The 26,970-nt window shown below is 48.6% G+C and overlaps 1 protein-coding gene across 1 annotated transcript in view; it reads right to left on the reverse strand.

The window, feature by feature from the left end:
* LOC119433771 (MAP kinase-interacting serine/threonine-protein kinase 1-like) overlaps nucleotides 1–26,970 on the reverse strand; it is a 117,884-nt gene that overhangs the window by 67,346 nt on the left and 23,568 nt on the right.

Here is a 26,970-nt window from a genome sequence, read left to right on the forward strand (position 1 = left end):
CACACCGGCGCGTAGCAGTAATACCGTATAGATTCGCGAATAGCCGCGCCATTTCCAACGGAGGAAAAAAAAAAAAAAATAAGCACGTTGCCTGGGGTACCTAACCCAACTTCCGCCGCCAATGCAACACTGTTGAATCGTTGATGTAATATGAGACTGCAGCAGCGCGAACTAAAACATATACGCAGAGAAAGAGAAACAAGGTGACAATCGCTATAAGCTTTTGTGTCCGTGTGTCTCTTTCTTTGTGTATATGTTTTAGTTCGCGCCACTATATAACATCATGATGCAAAACCAACTGGTCCAATCTTTCACCTTACTAAGTTGAGCAACGAAGATTGGGGCTTTTCTTCTTTTCTTTTTATTCCCGCGTGCCGATTTCCAACAGCCCTAACTGCCCCCTTTCCCAATCGCCAGAGGCGACAGCGTCACGTGACATAGCGATGACGTCAGTACAAGGCAGACTCCTGAAGACCCCAGGCCCGCTAAAAACCATGCAAAACCCACAGAAGCACAACACAGGAAAAAGATATGTAAGTACAATGTAGAAATATGGCTCTAACAATGTAACTTAGCCACTATACACTGGCCCTACAATGGCCCTATATGCATGGATCTACAGTGCACTACAACGGGATTTTGCGCTCCCGTGATGCTGACCCAGCTTGAAAGGGAATCTTTGAAGGGCTGCCAACTTCCTGCGAAAAAAAAAAAAAAAAAAAGCTTCTAAAGCCCCCAATGGCATGCTTGAATAGCATGTGGTGCTTCTTTAGAATGACCCCATTAGAATTACAGCGAGAAGTCCTCATAACCCACTGACCGACTGACCGCTTGGCTATAGTGTATGCGCGCGAAAATATTCTCGCTCTGGAATCGCACCACCCGATTGTTCGTTTCCTTAAGATTTGGGGCGCAATTGGAAACAAGGATTCTGGGGGCGTCTGATTACGCGGATAAGAAAGACTTGAAAAAAAAAAAAGGCAGTACTTTTCCAGAAATTACTTATGTAATGATCTTGGGCGCGGTTATTACACGCATGCGGCTATTACAAGAGTCGATACGGTATACAGCGAAGCTGCGAACGCCAGCAATTGCCATTCCGACGACTACATATACTCCCTAGGCTTGCTTTCTCGTGTGTCAGCGGCTTTCGGTCGGCGAGGAATGCATAAGCGAGCAAGCGATCGAGAGCGAGCCCTTTAATTTTTTTTTTCCCACGCCACGTTCTTCGATATATGCAGGTGATGCGTAGACGCCACGTTTATTATTATTTCTTAATACCAACTACGTATTTCGCGTTCACGTGCACCGAAAAGAAGAACATTTTCGCGAAGTGCGTGTGGCGAGCAATATATACACCGCGAAGCATAAACGAAGGGTTCCCATATACATCACAATACCCGGTTTACGGACAATGACGAAGTCCAGAATCTTGCCTTCCACGCTCGAATAACGGAAGCACATGCGTCGATATACGACATCTGCGCAGAAACCGCATCCACGCGGTGGGTTACGCAGTTCTTGTTGCCGAGGTGACACCCAAGCGGTTTGCGTACGCACAAACCCCAAACACTGCTTGGGTCTTTCGCTGCGGGACCAGATCGGTACGCCAGCTGACCGCAGTCAGCAGGTTTTCGGATTAACACGACGACAGTGTCCTTTCGTAAGCCGTCTTGAATAAATATTACGTATATACTGTCACGTTGTACTGACCGGAACGTAATGGAACTTGAATAAGGGGGAGATATATATCCTTTGTGCCGGCGATTGTATGCCGCATGAAAGAGAGACTGCGAATGGGCGCTGTTAGGCAACATCCGTATACATGAGTACACACTATATCGTGTTGCTATCTTCAGACACAAACAAACAAATAAAGAATTGCTACGGAGCTCTGCCATCCAGAGCTCAGAACTGTCACGACAAACTTGGGCTGTCCAGAGAGCCCACGATGCGGCGGTTAGGCTCGGCCTACCCGTCCCCACGTGGGAGCGGCCCGCAGCTCTGCCCTAGGGCAGGGCTTCTCAGGACCTATTTAATAAAGTTCTTTGTCTGTCTGTCTGTCTACGGATCACTTGAAAGAACCACGCCGTATAAACCTCAACGAAGGAATTATAAGTCACCTGACGGTCGTGAAATCACCGCTTCCGATTGGGAAACGGAACGAGCTAATAGACACACGGCAACTTAAAAATACACCACCGCGCCATGTCCCCGGCAAGGTCAATAACGAAAACTTGCGTATACGAAAACATCGAGGCCACTATTAAGGCATGTGACATTATATTATACACACGCGTCCTATCGCACGCCGCGAGCACAAATGACGCAAAGAAAACACTCGCGCTATATACACGGAGCGAGTAATACTCTCAGAATTCCCGAAGAGAGCATACAACGAAACCGTATTACAACGAGCGCGCCGCATTTTGCGGCCGACTGCGAGCGTGTAAACGTACAGAAAAAAAATTAAAAGAAAATAAAACGCGGCCAACTCGTGCCTGCAGAGCCCGGCTAGCGCAACGGTATGCGTGCACGCATAATATACGGACCGCGTTTACACTTACACCATCAAGACCATCGCACACGTATACACGCACACTGACGCAACTTCGGGCGCCGGAAACTGCAGCTGCCGCCGCCGCGCAAGCTTATATTTCGACATACCGAAAACGCGGCCGCTCGTTAGAGAAAGAAGAGGAAAAGATAAAATAAGAAATGCGATACTAACGAGGAGCTTCGCGCAGCATGGCAGAAGATTCCGCGGCTACTTCCCCCTGCGCAATAAGAAAGCGCGCACATAAAGAAAAAAAAAAAAAAGAAAAAAAAAAGAAAGAAGAGTACAAGACATCCTTTCTCCCTTTATTGCGTTTTGCAACACATTGAGCCGCTGATATTGAGCAATCAGTGTAGCGTCGCGTTTCTGAAGGGAAATAATGAAGACGTTTACCAACACAGACCTGCAGCGCTGACGGAAGCCGTCACAGCAAGCCCTGACCACACTTCCACATCAAAGGAAACCAACTTGTTCTCGTTTGCTTCTGGACATGGGGAGCATAGATTGGCACGAAGAAAACGGTGAAATGATAACTGAGTAAAAAATTTGTATGGTAATCAATTATTAATTGGCTTCCCGAACTATATATCTGCAACTGAAAACTCCATCCACCTTATCGAAAACGATAGTTCGGGCTCTATATTAGCGCCTAAAACGGAACTGTTATGTATCAAGGTGGGCGTATCAAAAAGTGAAACCTTGGGGGCTTTAGCTCCGTTCGGTTTTGTCAGTAGGCGGCGATAACAACTACTATAGAGGCGAAATTCGCGAGAAGACTGCATCGACGCATGGCTTCGTTTTGCAAAACATTGACACTGCACTCTTAAAAATAAACTTAGTAAATAGCTAGTAAATGCACGTTTTTACTAGGTTACTGTGTATTTTACTACCTTCTGACTAGTTCTGTACAAGCCCGTGGTTAGTAAAGCTAGTAAGTGCTGCCTTTACTAACCAGAAATGCTTCTTAGTAGTTTTTACTAAGTAACTACTAAGCAACTACTAACTTGTCTGGCCTTGGCCTATTTTGCTGTGATTGTAACAGTCTTATGCGAAATTGAGATTAACTGTAGTGTTGTTCGTTATGTTGGATTAACAGTTATATGCGACGTCATATCACACATATGTACAGACAGTAGGCTTTAGACATTTGAGCACATAGCTTTGATTATTTAACCAAATACATAGGTGCTCACCGGTGCCACATGTGCTCCCTCAAACTAGGCCTATAAATACTGGTGAAGTTGCTCATTTAGTAAGTGTTGCGTAGCACCTTGGTCGTTCTCTATATGTTTTCCTGCTATTCGTTGCTTGTTGGACATATGTAGTTTATTCTTACCCGGAGGCGGTGCGGCTTCATGTCCTTGGCAAATTTACATTACGTATATGTATGTGCCACCAATTAATGCCTTAATATATAGCAATAGGACGCGGTTCCTTTCATGTATATTTATTATTTTACTTTTTTATGCTTTTACAATACCATCGACTTCATAGGACAATGCAAGCGGCACTTATAAATCGAATAGGTCCCATTGTATTGTTGGTAATTATATTTCAATTGTGTTAGTAACTACACTACCGAGGTAGTATTTAGTTACTACTAAGTTAGTGCTTTTTACTAACTTCAGCAGGTAGTGAAAAGTACTAACCATCATTTTACTACCTGCACTTACTAAGAAGGTAGTGCTTTTTGGGACTAGTAACGTGTTAGTATTTACAGTGAATATGACGACCTTTTTTTTTAAGAGTGTGTAGTAATCACTACCTTTACAACAGTTACTAGTATACACTCTGTTATTAAATTAAAACGTGCTGTTTAGAGTCCTGGAACCGCACAGATGGTTATCAGGGACGCCTTTTTACTCCGGATTAATGTTTGAGCACCACGCGCGCACCCAAAGCAGGTTACATGGAGCGTTTCTGCATTCCGCACCCATCGAAATGCAATTGTTAACACGACAGTGACTACAATCGCCACCGTCGTTCGTATATTGGATCGCGCGATTTGCTTGGGTACTGACGTCACGCGGTGCACCTTCATCACACTCTTCACTCTTTCGAGCCAAGGTTTTTCCGGCGCCGACAGTAACCTTCCGCGTCCGCACTTCAGTGCAACAAGATGAAGACATTAGTGACGTCACTAGAGGTCCTTAACCCCCGCATCAAAGCGTGCACTTCTTCAAGGCCGCTGCCGCCCCTCTCCTTTTTCTTTCTTTCACGCAATGACGTCAAGCGCTCATCATCGCAAGAATAAAGTAGGGCGGCGCCACCCTCGCAACGCGCACGGTTATAACCGGCGCGCCCTCTTTCGCAAGCGAGTGAAACGCTCGAGAAGTTCGCAACGAAGACAGATCGTCGCCGTATATATACGTTCGTCCCCTTCGTCTTCTTTGACGTAGTTTCCCCGACTCCGCCAGCCGCAGTCCGTGCCCGATGCTTTGCCGAGATACGATTAGAAGAAGCGACAAAGGAACTCCCTATCTGGCCCCATCTTATACTGTGTCCTCGATGGTGCGGGATCATTAAGCGCGGGATTATCCACGAATAAGTCGTGTTTTCAGCTAACTTTATTACCATCGGGGGCCCCGCAGGAACGTGAGCTCTTGTTACGTAGTTTTTCGTGTTCGATCCGTGTTCTATACGAGCCCGGTAAGTTTCGACTGAAATGTGGGACCAATTTCTCACCTGCGCGTTTGTTTCTACGTATGCCTTTCTCTCACTGCCATAACATAACTATTCTAACCATTCACCGACCAACGCGGGAGACATCTCGGGCGAGACCGGTGAAAGACAAAAGGAGCCGTCGAAACCAAACCCGGCAGCGACGCCACTCTTCCTACCTATAACCGCGCAAAATTAGTCCAATCTCTCACCCGGGCTGTCACCTCAGATTTCACGCAAAGCGAAACTTCGAAGCCGTAACGTGACGCCACGTTATGTAAAACCGCACCAAATGTTAGACAGCGAAACACCAAGCTCGCCGTATCGCGCCCATAGTTTCGCGTTGTCTTCGAACGAACGAACATCAATCGATGCGCCACCGTCGGAATACACGAAAGAGTACGGGTAACCGAATGAAAGAAGTGAAAGAATAGAGAGCGAGGAGGGTGGTAGAGCTAAAGGAACACTATCGACGTGCTCCGCCTACACACCCGTACACATAGAAGAAAAAGAAAGAAAGAAAGAAAGAAAGAAAGAAAGAAAGGAAGAAAGAAAGAAAGAAAGAAAGAAAGCATCAAGTGATCGGCATAGCGAATTCCCTCCCTAACCCCACCTCGACTGTCTTACGCAACAAGCGCTGTCGCCACGCGCCCGTGATACCGCTACACACCGGCCGGTCTTGGAACGCTGAGTGCCGCAGTTCCCCAGAGGGGGGCGCTTCGATCGCTCCTTTGCTAAACCCTGCACAGGCCTTCCCCTTCTCTCTCTCTCTCTCCTTTCCCGTCCTTCTGCTATTCCTCCTCTCTCCCTACAGTGCACACGCATGGCAACAAATGCCAGGCATCCGAAACGTGGCGTCCTAACCATATTCTCTCTCTCTCTATCTCTCTCCTTTCCCGTCCTTCTGCTATTCCTCCTCTCTCCCTACAGTGCACACGCATGGCAACAAACGCCAGGCATCCGAAACGTGGCGTTCTAACCATATTTATAATTACACTCTGCCCTCTCTTTCGATCTCACCCTCTTTACTCCGTTCAACTTGTCTCGTGTTATGCTGAGAGGTGCGACAGTTTTCGAAAATTTTGATTACTGACACAAATACCTCCATTCGAAAAGTTTTCGAATACTCCGCATTGACGCGACGGTGACCGAGCAGCGCATCTGAAACGAAGAACCTCGAACAGTGGACCCGAAAAAAAAAAGAAAAAAAAAAAAGCCAGCCTGTTTAATCGTTTGCATCACAGTCTACAAGAAACGCTTGAAAAAGAAACGCAGAAACTACTGCAATCACTATGCGATTCCGTTCTGCGATTGCTCGATTCGTATAACGCTTCGATGCCGCCCATTATTCAATTGTACGACAAGTAAAAAAAGAAAAAAAAAAATGAAATCGCTATTCGCACACCCAACGAAGCTTCGCACAAATCCCTGCCCTTCTCCGACGTGTTTCCCCAAACACGGCGGTGTCTCACTCTCGACCTCTCTCTCTTTCTCTCGTTGCCTCTCTCCAAACTAGACTCATGCTCCCAGAGGCAACGGAAGCCTGGCGATGTGGCGCAACGACCAGACCGGGCTCGGCCGCTCAAGCGCATGATGAAGGGGCGGCGGCAAGCGGCTATTCCAGCGCAAGTAAAACAAGAAGAGGAAGAAATCTAAAGGTTGAAAAAAAAATTAACAAAGAAATACGCGTTAGCGGCGGGAGCACGCGTGATCGTTCGATACACTGTTTCCATGCGCTCTCAGCCAAGACCCACGTCGAAGAGGGCGAGGCAGTAGAGGGGGAAGACGAATGAGGAGGAGGAGGACCGAGCGCAAAGTGTGTCGCAATTCCAACGACGGCCGGATTCGCAGGCTTTCCTAGCCGGCACCGGTGCATTGCGGCGAAACTGCAGGGCCCACCGCGTGGGCTGTGCGCTCGGGTTGCGCAACCGACTGTGTGTGTGTGTGTGCTCCGCCCTCCATTGTAAACGAGGAAAGGCTACTTTTGTAGCCATGCCCTTGTCACTCGCCCCCTGTATCCAAACCCGACCCGAGGCCTAAAGCGAAGTTACTGCAGAAGTTGCGAAACGGCGGAAACGCCGCAATGATAAACGAGTGGACGATGGCGTGACGTTCATTTCTTTCTTTTCTTTTTTGTAAGCTTTCATCGCGTGTCGCTAAATCATTCCGGGGTGTGTGTGTGCGTGTGGGGGAGGAGGGGGGGGGGGCAGGGGGCGATAAAAAGAAATGATGAGCGGGCGCGTTTCTTTTCTGTGTTCGGTAGCGGCGACATCAAGCGAAATTGGGAAACGCGCCCTCATTAAACGAGGGACGCGTATGCGGATAATGTCAAGGTGACCCCCAACGACAGTGCAAGCGTTCAATGTGCGACTGGTGTGTGTATACACTATTGAGCGTTTTTTTTTAATTTTTCTTTCCGTGCGCTGCACTTAAACCATCGCAATAGTGCCGCAGGCCAGCGGGGAACATTTGCCGCTTAAAGCAGCGTACGATACATGCAGGGGAGGTAACGCCATGGTGCCAGCCGTGACGACGACAATCCAGGGGTGTAGCCCAGCGTGAGCGTTCGGCACCGAAGACCTCAACGTCGGCTGGAATAAATTTGATCCGCAAAGACCGCCGGGCAACAGGTTCAACGAACTATGTCGCGTTTCGATTACTCCACAGCGCCTGCACGTCGACGCAAGGCCACCCCGGTATGAACATGACGCTTATTATGAAACCTTTGCCGCACACGGATAATGCGGAAAATTCTTCGCATCCCGGAAATTGCTGGCAGAAAAAAGAGAAGCATATACAAAAGAAGGCCATCAAGGAGCAGCAGAACATCCGGCAGGCAATCTCGCCTCCCAAGGTAACGCTAACGCGGCCAGTAACGTCGAGCACGCCGTCCAATAAATGTCACGCCTACGAGCGACAGGCTTTATTAAACAATTCCAGCCACAAGCTGACGAGAACCGTCAGCTTGTGGCAGAAGCCAACTGACAGATTGGAATAGCAGGCGGTTTCCTGGGTGCCGTCTTCCCTGTAGATCAAAGCGGCGACGCAGTGAAGCCCCTCCACACGACCGGTCTGGTATGCGAACGGCGCCGTGTTCAACGCTGATATCCTCCCTGTGGACAAACTATATCTATAGAGAAGCATAACAGGTATTAGAATACTTCGGGCTAGATTTATCGCCTAACCAAACCACCTGCCAGCTTGGATCGCACCGGCTAATACCGGCGGAGCATGCACTTGTCATGGATTAGCTATGGAGTGTGCGGGTAGTTGGCAGACAGGAGGCCAGCTGCTAGCGATAGCGGTAAGCTGCAGCGGTATGCTAAACCTCTCTAATGATCAGATTAAGCACAGGTCATGTGTATCTATCCAGGCGTGAATGACATAAGACCGTATACAAGCTTTCTGACAGGAACGACACTTTCTGGACCAGTGTCAAGCAAGTTGAAACTATCAAGTTAGAGAGCAAGAGAGAGAAAGAGTAAACAAGACTGGCAGATGAAAAAAAAAATGAAATGAAAGAATGTTAGACAAACCCGTTCATTGTGGCGAAGAAACTGAGGAACGTGAAATGCATCTATCATGTATCGGCGCAGTTCAAGCTGCATTGATGCTGTGCACCGTCGAGTCGCCGCATTAACTATGCTATATAACAATTGTGTGCATTCCCTTTAATTAACGCAGTCTGCTCGGTAGATTACGGTCAGGAACGTTATGGAGCGCCCGTGAAGCACTCAAAACTAAGTGCGACTGCAGGGAACGACGAAAGCACGTGAAAGATAACGTCGTCCGTCAGGCAAACATTATCGCTCGGCACTCGACCAAACCTTTCGGGAACGCTCAACGCTTCTGTAAAAAAATAGCTTTACGGAATCCGAAACTATAGCATTTCCAAACGGCGATGCTATCTGCAACACGCAGATCCGTCGTCGAGGGCAGGTTATCTATAAACCGAGGCGCGCGTAAGAAGACCGCATGCAAAGGTACGCCCGGCGGAAATGCAAATTTAAAGACGTGGCACGATTCCTAAACCTTGAGCGTTCCGCCACATATATATACTATAATGCATGTCTGCCTTTCTCATCCACTACTACACACTTCTCCAACAGAAACACAGTTCTCCAATCACATTTACAGGCTCCTTGAATCACACTGCTTCGAAACACACCCTTCGCAACGCAACAGCCGCTACCACGCCCGTGATTACAGCGTGCTTATCGTCTACGCATAACCCTTAAAAGGCCCGTAACCCGTTACCCGTAACCCATAAAAAAGGAAATAAAATAAACCGCGAAGTGCGTTTTTAATCTGCCAGGTGGCACTGCGCATGGTGTGAGCGGCGCTTAGCGCAGACGCATTCCAAAATTTGCATCCGCCCACACTGAAAAGAAAAAAATAATACAGCGGCGCCTGGCGGCGTGTCATGTCCTCGCCGCGAACCAAACGCCTTTAAGGTAGATGCATCGCGTGCAGCGCATAACTTGGCAAGGAGGCGTAATTTAGTCGTCGCGGCCAAGTCCTTCGCTACCCGTGGACTACAAAAAACGCGGTGGCAACGACAGAGCAACAATAACGGGACTGCAAAGGCCTTAAACGCAGTCGTCTCTCCTACGCAGAATGTACCTGGCAGTCGAAAACGGTAGACTTATGCATGGTTTAAACAGATTTCTACGCATTACAACATTCTTTGTTTCGGCAAGTTTCGGTACGCTCAGAAATACTGCGAGGGTCTAGCTCAGACCGTTTCAACACTGGTGGCAGTGGTGGATTCAAATACACGACTTTATCGCACAGATCCTAGAGCGAAGGTAAAGCCTTTGACACTGAGCTGTTTTTTTTTTTTGAGCCGGGAGTATTGTTAATACGTAACCGTAGTGTTTCTTATTCTACGTCGTCTTGTCTCTGCTCGGGACCTTTTCGATGATCGACCTAAATCAACTCTTGGCCGTGGGCTAGCGCTACAGCTCCGGGGCTCAGCAACCTCTTCCAGGAAAGCTATCTATTTTGCTGCTATCAAGATATGTCCCATATACCGGGGATTTAGGCCCTCAGCCCTTTCGTTCATATTCTTGTTCGCATGGCGGCTAATAAACAACTTTTACAGTCACGTCACATCACTGAACACCCTTCATGTAATAACATGAAATCACTTTTAACAAACATTGCGATGACGCTATTTGGCCACACCTGGCCCTTGCGGGAATAAATAACATAAACCAATAAATTAAACTTTAGGGCATTTCCGCTTTTGATGAAACACCGCTAACCAACGACGTCCAATTCCTGTTTCGATGCATTCGTTATAACAAGGCTTTGTTGTATCTCTCTGGCCGATGTTCATTCAATGTCAGCGCATATTCGCAGCAGCAACGGCGGCCTTAAAATGCTGCTGTGGGGCGGGGGGCACAGAGACATCTAGGAAGTCTATTTTTCTTTTTCCTTTCCATAGCCTCGGCAAGACTTGACACCGTATTCTCTGCTGCTGGTTTTTAATATATTGTACCTGCTATTACAAGCAAATATATCGAACCTGCTAATTTGACACCTATTAAGAAGGGAAAGCATGAGTAATAAACACTCGAGACACTGCGAGAATTCAGACGAGTATGTGTCAATTACGCATGCGCTTCTTTCTCCGAGTCTAATTCGGTATAATCTTCTTCTTTCAGGGGCTTTACGTGCCAAAACCAGTTCTGATTATGAGGCACGCCGTAGTGGAGGGCTCCGGATTAATTCTCACCACCTGGGGTTCTTTAACGTGCACTAAAACGCAAGCACACGGGCGTTTTTGCATTTCGCCTCCATCAAAATGCGGCCGGCAGTTCGGTATAAAGCAATATGTATTACACCCTGCAAACCCGGTGAAGTCGGTTACAATCGCGAGGTACAGAGTCAGTGCCGAGGATCTTCCACCAAGCGGCGGAGTGTCCTTTAACGGAAAAGCGGCCGCTGCTGCCAAAAATCGAAACCACGAATTCGCGCGGAGCAGGCCACCGAATAGCGCCCCGAATAGCGCGCGCAGTGTAAACAAACAATTCTGTGCAATATACAGAGACTGTGCGGCGGACCTTCCCGTACACAGGACGTGGACGCCATCATGTGAAAGCGCTCAAAAACCGGATGTGAACAAGAGTGAAGGAGCCAGGTATATAGACGCGCGTTCCTTTCAAAATATTTTCCATCCATTCAATGTGTTCTCGCTGCGCTGGGGCAAGCGGGCATAATGATTCATTCTTGTCAGGCGATGCGCGCGGTATTTCGAGCACGCATCGAAAGCACCGGCGGCGGAGAATGCGTGCTCGTATACACGCCGGCGCAGTCAAATAAATGGCCCGTGACCTCGAGACTCCGTTGTTTGTACGCGCACGCTGGCTCGAGGCCCTGTAAAACATTTTTCTTAGCTTTTTTTAATTCTTTTTTTTTTTTCGAACAGGAAGAACATTGCGCGCGCGGACCGATAGCCGCGTCTAAATCGGCGCGCAATATTCCTACAGACACCGCCTTCAGATTTTCTCTCTGATGAATTCAAATCCACGTGGTTGCAAATTCTCCCTCTCTCCCCTTTTTCTCTCTCTCTCTCTCTCTCGTTCAAAAGTAATCAACGCAATACGACCCAGGTGAGCGAGCACATCGCGTGCTGGGTTACGCTATCGCCGCAGTTTTGCGCAATTGTAGGCTGTTAGGCGTTTAATTGTACACTGCACTCGCAATCTTCATGACCTGCAATATATCCGACAGCAAACCTCGCTTGCTAGCGCAGTTCTGGACAAAGGTCACGCTGGGACTGGCTCTGAAACTTTACATGGGTGTCATCAGGTGCTATATACGGTGGTATATGGGACTGGCTCTGACACAGACTGGCTCCGCTATGGTGGTATACGGGTACTGCAACGCGCTGATCGAGGGGCCGACCTTCGATGTGTGATATAGGTGACGCCAAAGAGATGGCGGCCATGACGCGTTTCATGTTCTCGAAATATTGCCTACACTGCACCTTCAGTATATCCCCATAAGACCCTTTGTACAATACACTGCACTTTGCTTTCAACCTTTTTTTTTTTTTTCTAAATTCACTCGGAAGCGATTACGCAAAATATTCACTCTGGGTATGAAGTACTGTTCATATCTAACTGTTAAGAAGTGGTTTACTCCCATTCTTGTCACCCGTTTACGAGAAATTTAACACTGAATTGAGCTATACCTTTTTGTCGTCCGAGACGGCCGAAAGCCACCCATGCCGTGGTATACCTATATGTATATAAGCTCAAAACGAACTCCGAGATTCGCGCCGCACTACCCGTCGTCGCGAGTCCCAGAGGTCATGCGAGGAGGCAACTGCCCCCTTTTGTCTCGAGGGCACGGCGTGTCGCTGCCCCCTCTGCTATACACTTAACGGCATCGCGGAGCGCGTTCCATCACGTAGGCGGGCGAGCCAGCCCGCTTGCCAACCAGCCCGACAGGCGCCTCGGCACCCGTTTAAAGGAGCGGATGACCTCGGCGCGTAAAGGCCGCGCATTTTCAAAGCAGGCGGCGCGCGCAGCCGCAAAACGATGTACGGCCGCAAACGAAACGCACCTCCCGCGCCTTTCCGATTCCGCTCCCAGCACCTGCCGCTGCCAAAACCACAGATGGCCTCCTCGCTCAAACCCACTCGCGTCCAGCTGATTTTTCTCTTCCCCGCAAACAGGCAGCGTCCTTCTGTCACCTCGTCGCACTCCGCGGGGATGCCAGACTGTTGTTGTCTCGCGCGCACAAAAGGAACGCCCGCGTTTCGTTATAAGAGCTCGGGGACAGCGGCGAAGCGTGATAGCAGGGACTTCCGCGTTAGGCCTAACGAGCGGCTACTACACAGGGTGTCAACTGTTTAACTGCGCTGGCGTTTCTGTTGAGTACCTCCGTGCCCACTTTTCGGAACATGGCCATTCGGCCTAGAACCTGCATCAATGTAGCAGACCCTGCATGCTGTACACTGATACGAAACCAACGCATGTATTTCGCGGGCACTATAGTAAGCACAATGCAACTGCATGGAAAGATATCGAACGCGGTAGTTAAATCCGACAGCGTGTCCTTGCGCCGAAACCTTTTACCAAGTTTCCTGATTTTGGTCATCTGGCCTCGATGCTGTACCAACGTAACGAGCCGACCCTTCGTCAGTGGAGTTCACTTATATACGTAGCCATTTTTACTATGGACCTCTATAGTATAGGCCGAATGCAATAGTTTAGAAAAACGGTAAATGCGATGATTAAATGCGACAACATTTCTTTTTGCATACCCCCACCCACATTACCCCGCCATTCTATAGCTATATCTGACGTCGATGCAGTGCCACTACACCTAACGTAAGCAGTGGCTGTCATGTTGAGTGACGATGGCACACTCATTGTGTTCCGAGTGGCACGAGGGGAACACGTTCGTATGACGTGATCGTTGTACGTCATCAAATGCGCTATAGAAACTAGGAAGTATACGCAATTGTTTCAAATGCCAGGGAGAACACCGATGCTGTTACGATACAGTATAGACGCTAAAGAGACAGGCCACCGCACACTTCCACCTTGGTCTCTCGCGGTTATGCTGACAGTCGAACCTCGATATAACGAACACGGATATGATGAATCATCGGATACAACTAAGTAAATCTAAACTGTTTCTCGGCGATATCATCATGCAACGAATACATCTTCATATATTGCGACCATCGGATATAACGAAGGTATTTTCGTGCCGGATGAGACTTAATTCGTTATGACGATGTTTAGTTTCTTCTGCCCTTGTTTCTTTCCACACAATTATCCAACCTAGAAAACAAATGGTTCACCCATTTCAGGAAGGCCTCTTGTCGACACAGACCAAACAGCAACGACTAGAGTTGTAACTGATTCCGTATTCGCGAAAGTCGTGCATAGTGATTGGGAAGATGCGTATCGTACAATAGCGTGTACCATCTCCCATACGCAATCATGGGCAGCGAAGTTGAGATACTATGTATAAAAGGCGAGACACTACTGCGTTTCTTGTCAACTCAGGTCTAATCACACTTTATTTATTCCAAAGTACAGTGTGGAAATAGATGCCAAAGCAAGAAGCAGCTTGACTAGGCGCTATAGCAGCCGTGATGAGGCAGTTCCCCCAACATATCGTCATCAACATACAAAGGAATCTATAGAGCAAAGGCTCAGTATAAACGATAACAAAGGGTACGGTATTTAACAAAGTCTTGCGTTGATTGTACAATATTCACCACACGCAATGATTTTATTAAAGGAAACAATTCGACGACATATATTATATATATATATATATATATATATATATATATATATATACCAACAAACTCGGGGTGCTCGGAACAAATATCAGCAATATGGAAACACATCAAAGATTGGTCAAAAAAAAAAAAAGAATTGGGACACGAGCAAGGCGCTGCCGTTATTGACTCAACTTGCAACGATCTGCGTCGACAGATAAACCGCGACGCGGCGTATATTGAACGCGTCGGCGCGAATCTCACAGCCACCGCATCGATTTTCGGCGCAGGGCGGGCATCCTCCGTTCAGGCGGCATCCCGCGGACAACGACTTCGGAAGCATGGCAAGCGACGTCGAACCCCGCCAGCCTGAGCGCCGCGTATACACCAAAGAGGAGCCAGAAAGCACGAAGACTCCCACAAAGTAAAGATGGCCGCGAACACCGACAGACGGAGGAGACCGCCAAGGCAGCTAGACGTCAAGCGAAGGCAGAGGTGGGAAGAGACACGGAAAAAATATATATACATACAAATACAGGAAGAAGGAAGGACAGGGGCGACAGCCTTTGGCGTCCTTCAGGAGCGAGGCACCCAACGGCAGGCCGCTGGCACGCCAACAACGCAGCAATCACGCCTTGGCCGTACAGCCAACGGCGCAGATGACGACGGCCAGCCAGGGTCCCTTCCAAGTATACTTCCAACTAGGCGAGGAGGTACACCCCATTCCCATGTATATGGCCATATATAGGTCGCCGTCAATGTTTCACTAATGGTTCGCGAATCGTGGCTTTTCAATCTATAGCCGTACCTCACCTCCCATAAGCGCCGAAAGCTGCGTGTCGCGTCGACCAACCGAGGGGGAAAAAAAGAGAGAGAGAGAGAGAGACAACCATAACTGGAAACTGACCGTCTCTGGTCTTACTCTATTCGCTCCCCGCACGACACCAACTGAATAAAAGCTTCGTTGAAGGATTAGATAGAGCACAATGGGCGAGCCCTTGCACTCCATTTCCTGGAACAGTCAGCCAGCGCTCGTTGCCGATTGGCCGACACAAGCGCCGTATAGCCTTCGCTATGCTCCACTGCACGGAATTAGTGAGACGCAGCAAACGGTTGGTTAATACTAATCAAAAATAATATAGTTTCCAAACGCGATGATAATCCTTCCCGTTGGCTTTAGTTATGCTATCGATCGTTAGCTGGCGTTTATGTATTTTTTTTGGTCCACTGTCGGTTCGAGATTCGGCATGGAGGTATATAGTTAGTGCTTACTTTGTTTCAAACCCGCCCGCCAATCGTATCTGCGTCGGAGTGGAATACTTGGAAAAGCCAAAGACGTATATGGAAGAAGCCCGGACTCCGCTTCAGTTTCAACTAACGCTTAAAAAAGAAGTGCACGCAGAAACTCCTCTGGGAATTTTCTAAGTATGGGCAAGCACTGTGCCACTTGCTCATCTCCACGCAGCCCGGTGTCATTATCAATATTACGAAACTTGATCCGACCAGTAATAAACCATCATCAAACCTTTTCGGTCGGTGCAACCGGAATCGATTCGATTCTTATCATCCCTTATCTGTCCTTATCAACCTCATCAGACATGATCCGACCCTTATAAACTCTTATCTGTCCTTATCAACTCTTATCGGACTTGATCCGACCCTTATCAACCCTTATCGGTGCTTATTAGGCTTATCAGAATTGCTCCGGCCATTAGAAGCCCTTATCACTCTTCAGCTACTTATCCATCCGCGTCGAATCATTATCAAAAGTGATGAGACCTACACAACCCCTCATCACTCTTTACCCTTATCAACTCACTGACTGCTTATCTGCGTTGCGCGACGTCAAGCGCATGAGCCCTCGGAGATCGGTGGCATTTCGGTCGGTGAAGGAACGCCCCAACGGAAGGCGAATGCCGCGACCACCGCAACGCATCGGGAATGTGGCGTGTTTGGCACGCAACACCGTTTTTTTTACAGCTATACAATATATTTATATTGTTATACCCGTATATATGCCACCGATCTCCGAGGGCTCATGCGCTTGATGTCGCGCAACGCAGATAAGCAGTCAGTGAGTTGATAAGGGTAAAGAGTGACGAGGGGTTGTGTAGGTCTCATCACTTTTGATAATGGTTCGACGCGGATGGATAAGCAGCTGAAGAGTGATACGGGCTTCCTCCCGTATATGTATATTGACATGATAAATATTTATAAAAATGTTTGTTAATTCTCAACTCGAAATTTCGAGTACCAACGCACGGTGTCGAATCAAAGTGCATGTTTCGAAAATTCGGTATTCGTTTTCTTCGAATATTAGACGGCAACGCAATATATACTTTAGGACTTTTGTATAGTATATGCATGTCATGGAAAGAGGCAAGGCCCACGTGTTTACCAAATGGCGAGCGTTGGTTCCTGTATTTAAGCTCGCATTTTTCGAATATATACAGTGCGACTCAAATACCGCGTCACGCCGCCTAGCTGATGTAGGTGAACAACGATGAGGGACTGGGGGCTTCTTCACCATGCATCTTGTCTCGAGCTGCTCGCAGCTTCTTCACCACGTGCAGAAAAAGACATTCAGTTGCCAGACAGCGGCCGCGTCGTCATTTTACATTGTCCGCCATCTTCTGCGCCGTTTCCAGTGTCTACTAAATTTTTTTATACATTATTTCTCTTTTCGAAGAGCTCCGCAAGGTATTGGTCCAAATTTGGAGGAGGCCTCGTCTTTGGACATCTCACGCTATACTGGTACCGTTACACAGGGCGCTGCGTTCGCTGGCCATCTGTCTCTGCGCAAGGGCCAGCGAACGCAGCGCCCTCTGCACGCCTCCGCGGCGCACTTCTCGAAGCGGCGGCGGCGGGCGCTATTTTCGGGGCCACTTCGTTTCGAAGAGTCGCGCCACCCGCCCGCGCTGTCTCTGCTGTCACTCCCCCCCCGCCCCTCCGCTTCGGGTATCTGTCAGCCGTCCCCTTTCTGCTGCTGTTGCTGCTCCAACCACGCCCATACACACGCGGAGGGGGATTTTCCAGAAGCCACTTTTCCGCGACGCGAGCGAACAATGGCGTAGTACGTATTAAACACTCGTGATACGAAGTAATCGAAACGAAAAATAACTTCGTTATAAAGAGTATTTCGTTATAAAAAGTTACTCGTCAACAGCCCCTCCGGCTGTTGACGAGTAACGCGGGGTTACAACAGCGCATGAACTCGTAAAACGTATAACGAAACAAAGCCACAGCCAATAGCGGCGACACGACAGGGGGCGGGGTATTGCTCATGCTCGGTGTCTGTCGGTTATTATCACGTGACGCAGTTAGTAGGAAGTGCTTAGCAATCTGCCTGAGGTGGAGCGCTGCGAAGATCGCTCCACCACGTGTTGGCAGCACCTTGGGACTAAGAGGTGTCCGGTGAGAGCTACTGCACATCGAATAAAGCGATTTCGTTATATCGAGATATTGTTGCATATAATCGCTGCATATTATCGCTGACGTGCGCTTTGAGCAACAGCACAGCAAGTCGTCGTAACTGGTGCAGGGGCAACGTTGGGCAAGCAACGCTTTCCTGTTATACGGGTATCATGATAACGCGTACGACAAAACTCTTTCCAGATAATTCGCACATTGATTGCTGTGCAACAACCATCCACTTGGTCGCTTTTGTCTTGGCATTACCTCTTTCTCAATGGTCGGAATCGCAATGATGATAATGACAGTGATCTATAGGAGGAAATTACGTTTAATTCTGCAACCCTTGCACAGCGACGCGTCCAATGAAGTGACGCTGAAATGCTTAATAATTTGGGTTTATTACTTTTTTTCGTATTCAAGACAGACTGGACATAAAGTTTATTCGTGCGTCCAAAAAAAAAAAAAGTCCCACGAACACGAAACATGCGTCTTGGAAGTCAAGGCAAGTGTATTGCTCACACACAAACATACTCCACTATAGCGAATGCCAGGTGTGTATATTTGCCTATAGCTTCCTTCGTTGTCTCCCAAACTTCCCTGAGGGCGTTTGCCCAAATATGTATTTCGGAACCGTTACAAGCGCAAGTGCCTACAGCATTGGTAAAACATTTTTCCGTCGGCGTAAACCTTTTAAACTATTCTACCACTAACTCAAAGAGACTAAAAAAAATATATAAAAAAAAGATCAGTTACGAGCTGTGGTCAGGCATGGAACACGTTCGTATACACAAAGTATGACACGGGTTAACTTGCGACAAAGGAAATCTAAAAGCCTACGAACGCAATTAGCTTGCCTCGTACCCGAGCCAAATGTTTTCACGTCATCTTCCGACACTGCCAGCAGAAATCAGCTGCGTTCGTAAAACACGTCCACGCTCTCGTCGTGACGACGCTGCACAGACGGAGATATAGAATGTTGGCAACCCCTGTGTTGTTTCCAGCTAGGTACCTAGACTAATTGTTCCGCTCCTTAATGGGTAAAGCAGTATATAGCTTTGTCGTATATATAGCTTTGCGGTGTTCAGGGGTCCCTCTCGGAATGATCCAGTCGTTTAGTGTAACGACTTAGCTTTTCCACGACAAGAACAGCTCCCGTTCTTAGCCTAGCAAGGCAGATTCTTCGCAGTGAGGATAGGCCAGGACCTATGTCCATTGCAGATGGTATGCTGTGGCTGGCAATGCACCTGTGTCGCAACAGTTACACAGGTAGCTAGGGTCCAGCTTTGCAGAGACGAAAGCGAAATAAACGACGTTTAACTACGTGCTCTGACGCTAATATACGACTGAAAAAAAAAAGAAAAAAAAAGGCGGAATAACAGGGCCGCTACTTCGGCAGAGAGGGCTGCTGCGCAAATACAGTGCGAAGAGCAGGAACCATGGTACCCCGATGATGAACCGGAATAGGTCACGCCGAAGGAGCCTGCTTGCTGCTGCTGCTGTTTCCGCTCCGGGCGTCGGACCGACAAGAGCGAACGGCGCATAAATATCCGACAACTGCGACGACGTGCCTTGGCAAGGCGCCAAGCATAACTCGTATAAAGCTATGTATATACGCGGCATGGCTCCGTGCCCCGCGCACCGATAGATTCGCTCGACAATAAACTATAGAGCAGTGCGGAAAGCTATAGCCTTGCAGCGCGTGTGTGTTTTTTCGTCTCTGAACATCAATTACTTCAACAAGCTATCATAGAAAGGAAAGAAAGAAGTGAACTCTAGCAGAACAATAAACGTCGCCGTTATGAATCACGAACAATACAACCCCTCTGATTGGCCGCACCAAAGTCAGCTGATTCCCGAGTCGAGTCTCCTAGGGAAGACGAAGGGATTAAAAGCGGAGACCGTGGTGCAGTGCAGGTGGTGCTGACGTGACCTGATAAGTCTCAGACGTTGAATATGCTCCTGATGGAGTGGGCTTCCGCACCAGGGGCCAGTGTACATGATGTAAAGTAAACCTTTTCCTTCATTTCCTACTATCGGATGTATATTCATCGATGGGCTTGGTGGATTCGTGGCCCAAATGCCACCTCGAGCCATTGCGAAATCACACTCGGGTAGCAATAAATTAACTGCGCACATTGCGGCATCCAGGGTGCTTCCGTAAAATACATCTTCATCGAATGCCAGCTATCTGACCGACATCGGGAGACACTTCGGGATCGTCTTGACGTCTTTGATATCATACAGGGGCCACATATCGCTAAGGAAACGCCTCGGACCCTGGGGTTCTGACCCTTTTAACATAGAGAGAAGCTGTAAAAACGTTGCGCTATTTTCTCGCGGACAGTGTACCTCATTAATTCATTGTGAATAGTGCTAATGCGTGACGTAATTGTATTACGCATTCACGTCATGACGACTTTTTCGTGTCATTAACATTTTTCGTGTGCGCATTAGTGTGACGCTCTGCTCTTTTCCATCTCAATTTAGTGTCAACGTTTAGGCGTTAGAGTCTATTTATACGCTTCGCTGTGAACAGAACTATTTCAGCATGAGTATAGACTCGCGCTTGTCGCGGGATATGCGCTGACTCTGCATTACGCACGATTTGTATAGATTTGCAACTTTATGTAACGTTCTTAGTATGTCTAGTGCGTTTCTTTTACTCTAAGCCCTTTCTTCTTTCCCTTTCTTTCTCTTTCTTCTCTCTCTCTCTCTTTACTCTAAGCGATTGTGGAAGCTTTCGAATACAGTCGATCGAACCCGCGGATATATAGAATTTGGAGGGGATCACAAAAGAGTTCGATATATAGGTAGATATTTCTATATATAAAATAAAAATTGTATGCAAACATTTTCAAGGGGGTTTTGCTGCTGTTCGTTTACACAATAACTCGTTATATGTGGTTTCGATATATCCGGGTTTGACTGTATTTATATTTTTCTGTACGTATTCGTTCGTTTGGTGGTGTTTTTTTTTTTTTTTTCTGCGCTACTGTTTTGGTATAGCGGGCTCATCGGTAGTCAAACGTCACATGATGACGCAGTTAACAAAACAAAATAGTCGCTTAATCACACTCAGAAACCCGTAAGGTGTGTTAAAAATAGGTTTTTTTTTTTTTTTCTCATGGCACACGTCTTATACCGAATCCATGCGCACTGATTGAAGATAAACAAGCTACAGTTTACACGTAAGTAAGTGACGCGCGTACGAAGCGAACGCAAATAGACAGTGCGAAATGTCAAAACATTTTCCGCCTACGCTTCCTGTTCTTCGAAATAAACATCTTTTACGTCTGACTTCCAAGAATCGGCTAGTCACCGAGGAATGTAAACAGTGCGACGCAGTCTGCAACTGCTGCCACCAAAAGCGTCAGTTTAACCTTACAATCTTAGCATCAGATTAGGCACAACATCTTTAGAAAGCAAAGGCGAACGCGTCTGAACTATATGGGACACGGCGGTTTGGCCAACGATGCAAAATTCGCACGCTAAACCTGGTCAAAATCGAATTCGAGAGCTCTCAACGCTATGGTGGCGTGATCAAACCTTCCGAGAAAGTCCTAATGCAGAACAGAGCTTGGCGATAGCTAACAGAGGTGCGCAAATAGCAATTTTTGAGACCGAATCGAAAAGTGCCAAAAGCGAATCGAATATCGAATACATTTGGAACGAGTTCCCGAATGAGTACAGCCGATTTCAACATTAATATAAAACGATGCTCACATTCTAGTACATTCACAACGTTAGCAAGCTTCTGTCATTACAACCCACACCATTAAAGGGAAAATGAGATCTACCCAATCGATTGCTACGATTGGGTGGATGTCTCATTTTCCCTTTAATTACTTCTGTCCGCCTAGCGGGTTTCCGTTCAACTATTACGTCAAACCCCCATCATGATACGTTGTTTACTGGAGCACAAATAAAGCATTATGTATGAACAAATAAGCAGTTTGTTGGTGCACAATGTCTATGCGTGTACTCATCGGTAGGTGCGATTGAGCGGGTTAGCCGGAAATGTTTACGGCGCGCTCCACTATTACATACAACTGCTCGTGTTTTATGCATATACCATGGCCGCCGGGATTCAATTTATCGTGCTTTGGCGCCGATTCCACGTTTGATCACGCAGAAAGAAATCAGAAAAAAAAATCACGCTTGGCGATTTAACATGTTCGAAAACTATTCGATTAATATCAGGTGTTTACGAAGAGCGACTATTCAATTCGATGACCGCATCAAATTGGACAATACTCGATTCGTTAGTCGAGAAAGCTCGGAATATTCGCACAACCCTTCGGCGCTCCAGCTCACAAGTCGGTTGCAGCGCTGCCTAAGGCGCGAGGCGTACACAGGCAAGTACCCTTGCGCAGCGGGATATAGTTCCGGGGGTATAACTCCGATTATTGGGCGGGATTTGAAAGGTTCTTTTTTTTTTTGCTTGATACACGATACGTTACAGCGATACGTGGCACGGTAAAACCTTTGTGCGTGCGCGTGGTATAACCCCGAATTAGTGCGGCAGTGACCAGACGACGCGGCGCGGATGAACACATCTCAAGGGCGCGTTCGGCCTTACTATTGGCTAAGCAGTCCTCCAGCTCCCACAGTATACTGCAAACGACTTGTGAGATGGAGACATCTAGTAGTTGAACTCGCGGCGGGCGCTGCAACTGACGTATGGGAGCGCCCAAGAACGGGACGTCGTGTCTGAGGGCCATGGAAGCGAGTGAGCGCGAGAGGCGACGAATTTAGCAGCGCTGTAAGCGCACTCCGCAGTTTCTCCCCTGCAAGGTCACAAACGTGTGTGGAAAAATAGGAAGGCCCATGCCTGCGCGGCGGTCCGGAATAGCCGGCCAATCCGCGCGGTTCTCCCTCTTGCATTAAAAATATACAAGAACGAAGTTGAGAAGATGCTTCGAAACAAGCTGAGCCGCGAGCGACGGTGAAGTGAACGATGACGGGCGTAAAGTTAAGCAGCAGAATGATTGATCGACGAAAGGTTCAGCGTCTCAGACGTACACCGGGGGGACGCAGCGTATATTGGTGAACACTTGCGACTATACGTGCGGTGCCTCCATTTTAAACGCACTGTACACAGAAACCCCACGTCACATTGAATTGATAACGCTTTCCTTTTCGTTAATTTCACAATCACAGGTTTGTTGTTCCAGAAGAGAAATTGAAGGCTAAATAAACTTCCGTTTTTTGAATTTCGCGCTGAAACCTCAGCTTCATTCAGTACGTCAGTGTGACGCCATGATTTCAAAGCACCTTCTCGTATTTGTGCCATTGCGGTGCTGTAAATGTCTTCGAAACTCTCCAACTTAAGTATCCGGCTGCAATGTAGACCGTCTTTACCTATAAACAATTCACTATACCCTAGCAGACGCTGTCAAAAACCAATGACGTCACGGCGCTCTAGTGCGGGAACTTCAAAGCAGCGGCGCCACCAGTCTCGTTTTCGAGTCATTCCTCACTTGCCCAGCGTCCAAGAGCAGCGGTAAGCGCATTTTCCCCTTGTGGTTTTAAGGGGGTAAAAAACACCGGTATCTGTAGTTTGAGACACCGAGAGCAAAAGAAGTTCACCTTCGCCGCGACGTCACAGAAACGCAATTGGCTGGCGCTCTTATACTAATTTCGAGCTAGACAGCGGTGCATCTGACACTGCATTCTCAGGTTTACCTTCGACTAGAGTTTTAGCTGCGTCACACTATGGTACGTTGCCGCCTACGCCGCTGTTAGCTTCTGCTGCATCGCCGGTGCCGCTTACCGGATGGCTGGATGCTATGAGCGTCCATTCTGAAACGGGGTGTTGGGTTGCGCCACCAAGCTCTTGTTCTTACTTTGACTAATGCCCTACCCATATTTTAGGGAAAAAATAACACACACACACACACAAACAAAATTCCGAGCATCAAACTTCCTGAACCACTACTGGGAGGAACTTTTGTCTTCGTACGCCTCCGTTTGTTTGTGGTCGCCCTACTTTTCAGCCACCAAACCTCCAATCATCTCTCACTAATCTCTACTACGGACATGTTTACTTCCCCCCCCCCCCCCCCCCATGCTATTCCTGAACCTATAGTGTACTAGACAATGTATTCTCGTACACTCTACCTGAACCCAAGGGCTTCAAAGGAGGCCAGAGGAGAACACTAAAGCCCCCTGAGGGTCCTTAGAGAACCCTAGAGTTACTGCATAGAGTTCGCTCCCTCGGGAGCGAACCCAGATGGCGCGCGCCATCTATGAGCCGCCAGCGCCGAGACGAATTTCGAGCCACTCGCCTCCCCTCAACCTTCCCTCTCTCTTCCGACCGTCACGCGGTCAAAGACCTCTTCGCTCCTGCGGCGTCGCGTCGTGAGCGAGCGAGCCCAACGATGCCGGCCGACGCAACGAGCGCACGAAACCGACGCCAGCGCCAACGACGAGGACAGCGAAGAGAAGCCGGGAAGGAGAGGGGGGGAGGCACTAGGAAACGGAACGCAGCCACACAAAAGGCGGCGCGCCACACAAGGGAAGCTCTGCGAACGAAACCCCCGCAACAACGAAAAAGAAGCGAAACGGACCAACACACACGGCGAGCGATCGCCCGCGCTCACGAACGAAGCACACGCAAACGGCGAAGCCGCGCTGCGCAACCTGCATCAGCGAGGCCCGCGGGTGAAAGAGAAAGCGCAAAGTAGCGCGCACAGCGCTTACGCAATCGACATCATTGCCGCTGCTGCTGTTGTACGCGGAGGCCAAGAGGGGCACAGCAGATCTCGGAGATGAAAAGAGGCACGCGCCCAATGCTGCAGTAGTCGCAACGCAGTGTTTGGCAAACTGGGTTACACAGGTGGCGCGAAGACATTTCTCGAATCGACGTGAATGTTACGACGCATCTCTTGATACTTCGTTGGTGCTCTCGCTTACAGAGAACTCCGCTGTCTGCCAGGCGCTGCCAGTCGAGCCCTCTGCGGCTTTGGAAGGGGGTTACTTCTGTATGTTTGTCTCTTCGAAAGGTAATAAAGGCGTCTTTAACTAGGACAACCGAGGAGAGGACACACACACCCGGTAACTCGGTTCGTATGTGTGTGTGTGTGTGTGTGTTGTGCGTTTGCCGGCCTCTGCTGCCCTCGATACCTCACCGTGTTGCAAGGAATGAACTATGCTATAGTCAGTGTTCCAACGAGAAAGCCAAGGGTGGAGGGGGAGGAGGAGGCAAGCCCTCGGCGGTGAAGAACACCGAGAAAGAAGGTAAAGGAGACTGGGCTAAGAGAAAAAAAAAAAAAAAAAAAATACCGCACCCCAACGATGACGGTGCAGGAAACGCGGGGTGCGCGCTCGACCCAAGAGCTTCCCGGGAGCAGCAAGAGGTGTGGTACAGGGGTGCGAGAGGCATATAAACTTCGCGAAAAGCAGCAAAGAACACAAGGGTTCGGCAAGACGAGAGCACCACTAAATCCAAGAAAAATCAAGACAGGAACAGAGAGAGAGGGGCCGGGGAACCGCCCACGGGAAAAAGTGTGTCGCGACAGGTTTGTGTGGCGGGGCGGCGGCGGCTGGGGAGAGGGCGGTGAGTGAGAGGGGGAGGGGGTAACATGGCAGCAACGCTGGTGGACGGCCCGCCGCCGGATGGGAGGGGGGGAGGGGGGGGGGGTCACGGGGGCTGCAACATTAAAAAAAAAAAAAAAAAAAAAGAATTACCGCAACGGTCGGGCGACCGAGAATAAGAACGTCACGTCCAGGCGTCCTCCGGCCTCGAGGACATGGGTCGGGAGACAAAGAGCTCGCTGTAGACAGCTATATTGTTAAAGAGCTCGCTGTAGACAGCTATATTGTTTTTTTTAATTAAATGCTTCCTCCTCGCTGCCGTTGCATCCTGCAGACAACGCAATGGCGAACGCATGAACCACAACACAAGGAGAGCGGCAGCTGTTTCTCTATGAAGCTTGGGGAACTGTCGGAAAAGCGTCGACGGAAATCTTACAGATTGCTGGTCTGGAGCTCCACAGAATCGCTGCATCTAACTCGGGCAACTGGGACCGAGTCTATCGCTGTTCGCGGTCGCATACGATGCTTCCGTACGCAACAGCACGCTTCGCGGCGAGAAGTTCGCTTGCTCCCAATTAGTAAGTAACTGCCGAAGCTGGAAGAACGCTGATCGCCCTTCCATAATAGCGTTTCGTCCCTCGTCCCAGCGGCCGGACACTCGACGAAGCCATCCAGTAGAGAGAGCCAGTACTGTAGACGACCTAGGGCGCCTCGATGCCAGCGCCGCTGGCCATCGAGGCACCCTAAGACGACACTCTAATGCTAGTGTCGCTTTCATGGCCATAGGTCGTCATTTGGGACGCTGGCTGCAATGCGAAACAGAACAAGTGGACAGGCGGGGCCGACGTAGATCGTGTCACAAGACAACAGAGTCTTTGATAGCGTGTTAAGAACGAGCTCTGCCGTAGCGAACAGCCTCTTCGAAAGTGTACGGGTTAATTTGCGTGCAGCATTACGTAAGCCAGGAGTGCGGAGAGAGACGGAGAGAGACGCTCGCTTTTTACCTGTGGGTAGAACAGGATTGCCTTAAACTAAGAGTCGCGCTACGACGACTAGTCTTCCATCCATAACGTCGTCGTCGCTAACTGCGGCATGCCAAACTGAGACTGCTACAAGCCACGCTCAATTCTCCGTGAGCGTGTGTGTTGTGCGTCGCCCTAACCTAGCGAATAGACTGCACACAGCAGGCGGCATTGTATCCAAACCGTCAAACCGTCAGAGTCCGTTCCTGTAGCGAACATTCTCGTGTCAACTTTATTGATATTTCCTTTTTTTTTTTTTTTTTGTCTCGCACGTTCTTGCAAAGGTCACGTGACGTCGCGGATCTCGAGTCGGGGGCCGCCTCATTCGCCGGCTCCGGTTGACCGCAAGGCTGAACTTGACAGCAGGACGTTGACACAGTACCACCTACCACACGCTATCACACCAAACATCAGCACAGATATCGTTCGCAGCAGGTTAAGCTACGGTTGTTCGATTCCTTCTTCCTGCACACAATTTCAAAATGAAAGCATGTATTTCTTTCGTTAGTTCCCTTTCGTGAACCTCC

This window comes from Dermacentor silvarum, chromosome 11 (genome assembly GCF_013339745.2).
Source record: "Dermacentor silvarum isolate Dsil-2018 chromosome 11, BIME_Dsil_1.4, whole genome shotgun sequence".
Lineage (NCBI taxonomy): Eukaryota > Metazoa > Arthropoda > Arachnida > Ixodida > Ixodidae > Dermacentor > Dermacentor silvarum.